At 42.0% G+C, this 4,967-nt stretch overlaps 1 pseudogene; it reads left to right on the top strand.

The window, feature by feature from the left end:
- The first annotated feature begins 3,827 nt into the window (after positions 1–3,827).
- LOC147614823 (G-type lectin S-receptor-like serine/threonine-protein kinase SD2-5 pseudogene) lies at positions 3,828–4,181 on the top strand (annotated as a pseudogene).
- The last annotated feature ends 786 nt before the right edge of the window (positions 4,182–4,967 follow it).

Below are 4,967 nucleotides of genomic sequence, written 5' to 3'. Positions count from 1 at the left end.
TTCTCATCTAAATTGAATTTATGCATAAGAAGATGCATAAAAGATTGATTTTTAATTCAAAAGTGTCATTCTTATTTAAAATAAATTTATGCATAGGAAGATGCATAAAAGATTGATTTTTATTTCAAAAGTGTTATTCTCTTTAAAATAGAATTTATGCATAAATAGATGCATAAAGAAATCTTATATCAAATATAAGAATTCTTTTGTATTCTATAAATAGATATTAGGATGTGATAAGAGGTGTATGAGATGTGATAAGATGTGATAAGATGCGTATGGGAAGTGATAGGATGTGATAAGAGGTGTATGAGTGTGATAAGATGTGATAAGATGCGTATGGAAAGTGATAGGATGTGATAAGAGGTGTATGAGATGTGATAAGATGTGATATGATGCGTATGGAAAGTGATAGGATGTGATAAGAGATGTATGAATGTAGATATGGATGTGAATGTGAATGTGGATGTGTATGTATGGATATATGGATGTGGATGTGGATGTGGATGTATGTATGTATGTGGATGTGGATGTATGAATGAGGATGTGAAAATGGATGTATGCATGTACATGTGGATGTATGGATGTGAATGTGAATGTGGATGTGGATGTGGATGTATGGATGTAGATACGGAGGTGGATGTATGTATGTGAATGTGGATGTATGAATGAGGATGTGAAAATGGATGTATGCATGTAGATGTGGATGTATGGATGTGGATGTGGATGTATGGATGTGGATATGGATGTGTATGTATGAATGCGGATATGGGATTGGATGTATGATGTGGATGTACGAACATGGATATGTATGTAGAATAATGAATGTGAATGTGTATGTGAAATAATGTGTCGTCGCGATATGAGTGAATGGATGAGAATGAGTACACATATGAATGGAATGTGGAATAAGTAATGTGGACTGAGGAGTGTGGACTGAGGAGGGATAATGTGGAAAGACGAGAGTTCGATATAGAAACTGTATTTTGTGACTATTTGTAAATAACTGTTTTATGTCAAGAATGCTGGGGAAGCATTTTGACCATCTTATGGATTAAGGTCATGGAGACCTAACTGATAAAGTTGCAATTGCTGAGACGGAGAGTCAATGGAGGACGTCTCGCGTAGCAAGGTCGACCGAGGTCTTGACCAGCCTCGGCTCGATTTAAATGGTGAGCTTCCGGTACGGTGGATGAGGGACCAAGGAAGCAGCCTATGAGTGAAGTGCTAGGTCACCTGCGAAGGATCCTAGAGGGTGCTGACCATACGGTGCTCGGGCTCTGGGTCACCAAAGATACCCACACGTGCATCGTGGAAGATATTGGAATAAGGAGTAAGAGTTGTTTTCTGAAACCGGGCATGGATCTGGTTGATTGACCTTGCTGGTCCTCAACGGATGAGTCCATGGCTCTTTTATATGGATCTGTTGGTTGATCTTGCTGATCTTCCACAGAGATTCCATTTTGTTATGTGAATATATTGCCGGTTACTATGAGCTAGGAACTATTGAAAAGGCCCCTAAGTGAACAGGTGGTGAGCGTTCTGGTTGCCAATGATGCCATAAGTGCACCGATGAATGTATGATTGGAAATATGGATTCAACCAGAGATTTTGAGGATTGTCATCAGTGACATAATGGTTTCATTAAAGGATTGTTTTAAAGTTAGCTGATGCTGAGAAAAAGGCAATTTCATATTGGGGGTATAAGTGGTGTGACTAGTTTTATGTGACTAGTTTTATGTTTGCATGAACTTCCGGCTAGGGGGCCTGGGAACTCTTTTCCCTGGTACCTGGGACAAAACCTAACCAAATTCCTAATTGGATCCCATCACTACAGTGGTTGGCCCATGGGACTGGATGGGGTTAGGCTGGACTGATGGATCCTTAAATCGAGACTCAATTTCTGTTTAGTTCGATAGATGAAGTAAATCTCGGACAAAAATTATTCTATGGAGGAAAAAGGATCAACGGCTGTGCCTCTCGATGAGGAAAAAAGCGCTGGTCTCTATGATCCAAGTGCAATCTGTCCCTTGATCTGAATATGGAACTTACAAGTTTGGTCAGATCAGTTCAGTTAGTTAAGGCTTTTGACTACGTTAGGAAAAAGTTATCCTGGTGGAATCGCCTATGCTTTCTGGGCAAAAGAAGTTTTCCGGGTTCAGTTTTGGAAAAACCGATGGATTAGTCTCTAGTCCGAATATCCATGGGCGAGGCCCCGAGTGTGGGACCCTACCCCGCGCAAGAAGTGCTACTTCCGCTGCTAGCACCCCCGAATCCGATGCACGGTGGGGACAGGGATCTCACACAATCTTTCCATATCTAGGTGCTACTCCCTAGGATGAGTGGGACATGTGTGTACTCCATGTTAATGAGTGCAAACCCCTAGGCCCTTTCATTGCATTAGGATTAGAACCATGGATTCTCTTTATTGCATTCTTATCAGAGCCATGGATTCTCTTCATTGCATTGGTATTAGAGCCATGGATTCTCTTCATTGCAAAATATAAAATTCCATGAATTAACTCCTCATAACACTTACATGTTGGCCGACTTTTTGATGAAACTTCGCCATGTGACTAGACACTACTGGTGGGCCTATCCCCTGCCAATTTGTGGAGTGTGTGAAAAGGAAGAACATCCACCAACCAATGTCCTTAGAGTAAGTATTGTTTACTTGGAGTATAATGCCAATATTTCATCTTTAATGTAAATGTGCATCTATGGTGGTAGGTGGATTTTTTCTTGGTCTTGGAGGACTTTGTGGGGAGTGGAGCTTTTGGTTCAGTCTATCCAATGGGTTTTTTTTTTAAATAAATATGGGATCCTTGATTTTGTGGGTATTGCTTTTACTACTATGGATCTTTAATGATGAACGTGCACTTGTGGTGGGGCATAAGTATAATATGGGAAAGTGTAGCTTTGTTGACATTTTTCCCACACATTTCATTTCAAGCTTCAATTTATGTGGGTGGAAAATGAAAAGGTAATAAGACAAGAAAAGCTAAAAATAAAAGATTGAAGGTGCTACCAAATTTTTGTTACTCATTCTTTACTTTGAAATAAATGACTAAATTCGAGGTAAAAAAGCACCTAGTAAATTTTTTTCCTTTTAATATAAATTTCCCAACTTTTCCAAGAAAAAGAAAGAATAAATGGCTTCTGTGGTGACGTAACTGAGCTTTACCGTGACTAAACACTAGTGGTGGGCCTTTCCCCCTCTCCCATCCGTGGAGTGTGTGAAAAAGAAGAACACCGAGACTAACCAATGCCAAATGCCTTTACCAACACCATGACTAGAACGATTGGTACTGTACATGCCCTTGCCATCTCAATGGAGAGTTGTAAGCACATGTTCTTGTCTGCTTGCAATTGCAGTGCTGTAATCTTCAACCACAACCAATCCTTGTGCTTCCCTATTACAGATAATCGGCTGAGCCTTCTCAATGTCTCTAGAAGGACTAGTGACGACTTGTCCTACACGGATTTTTTAAAGGTTGCACATCTGACTTCTCACTCCCATTCATAACGTCAAAACCGGACTGGTGCGCTAGCTTCCTCCCATTCACATCATCAGAGCCCCGGACTATAATTGTACGCCTAGCTTACACCTCTTCAATTTCAGTTGCCTGTGCAGCAGCTCTAGCTTTGTATGGCTGCAGGAGATCCATTAGAAGAGGTATGGGCATCAAGTTCAATAGTAGTAACCTTGGTGGGGATGAAGAGTACTTAACGCTCATTTTTCCCACATTACCCACTAGGTTTTCTTTTAAACAACTGCACAAGGCAATGCACGAGTTCAACAGATTGTTGGGTGTGTAGGTGGTGGGATGGGTTTAGTGTATGTTGGTGCTCTTCTCGGTGGTAAGAAACTAGCAATGAAGAAGCTCGACATCACCCTCCAAGGTGACATGTCCAAGGGATTTTTGACAGAGGTTGCCACTATGGGTAGAACCAGCCACTTCAACATTGTGCAGCTTTTGAGCTTCTGTTTGGAGACATCCCATCAAATGCTGGTCTATGAGTACATAGACAGGGGCTCCCTTGATCGCTGGCTCTTCGAGGCTGATCAATTTCTCGATTGGTCTAGCCACTTCAAAGTGGTGCTAGGCATAGCCAAGGGCCTGGCCTATCTACACAAAGGCTGCTCACATACCATCTTGCACCTCGACATCAAACCCTAGAACATCCTCCTAGATGAGGACTTTGAGCCCAAGATGGCAGATTTTGGCTTGGCCAAGCTCATGGCTAGGGATGCCTCATGGTGACTGCCCTAAGGGGAACTCCTGGCTACATAGCTCTAGAGATGTTCTGGTGCATGGCACTTGTGAGCAAGAGATGTGACATATATAGCTTGGGAATGGTGTAGCTAGGATGGTGGGTGGGTGGAAAAACATAGAATTGGCATTGCTCATGGTAAAAAATGCAACTAGTACTGAAGACCAACCTTTGGGTGGTATTCAACCAGTGATGGAAGAAGACAAGGAACAATAGAATTTTGCGAGTTGGGCCTCCAAGAAGTACGAGGAGGGGAGGAAGCTAGATCTAGTGAATAAGCGGCTGCTGGGGGCCTTTTGCGCTGAACAAGCTGGCAGGATGATAGAGGTGGCATTGTGGTGCATCAAGGAGAAACCCAGCTTGAGGCCTTCAGCTAGAACAATGGTGCAATGGCTGGAGGGATCAAGCATCCCACTAGAGGACGCCCCCTTCTCCACCGTAGCCTACCCCCAGTCTCGTGTTTCAAATCTAGCATCTCCTAGTACCTTCAAGGCTCCCACACGTCCTCAACAAGTGTCACAATAATTAAGAAGCAGGTAGCCCCAGACTAGCTAAATTTCATATCACATATTTGTGTATATATATGTATATGTATATGTATATGTGTGTGTGTATATGTGTGTGTGTGTGTGTGTGTGTGTGTGTGTGTTTTGAAACATTTATATATAGTACTATAACTACTTTTACAGATA

Source organism: Cibotium barometz, chromosome 41 (genome assembly GCF_041138505.1).
Source record: "Cibotium barometz isolate CiBa-2024 chromosome 41, ASM4113850v1, whole genome shotgun sequence".
Classification (NCBI taxonomy): domain Eukaryota; kingdom Viridiplantae; phylum Streptophyta; class Polypodiopsida; order Cyatheales; family Cibotiaceae; genus Cibotium; species Cibotium barometz.
This window is presented reverse-complemented; position numbering and strand designations above follow the sequence as displayed.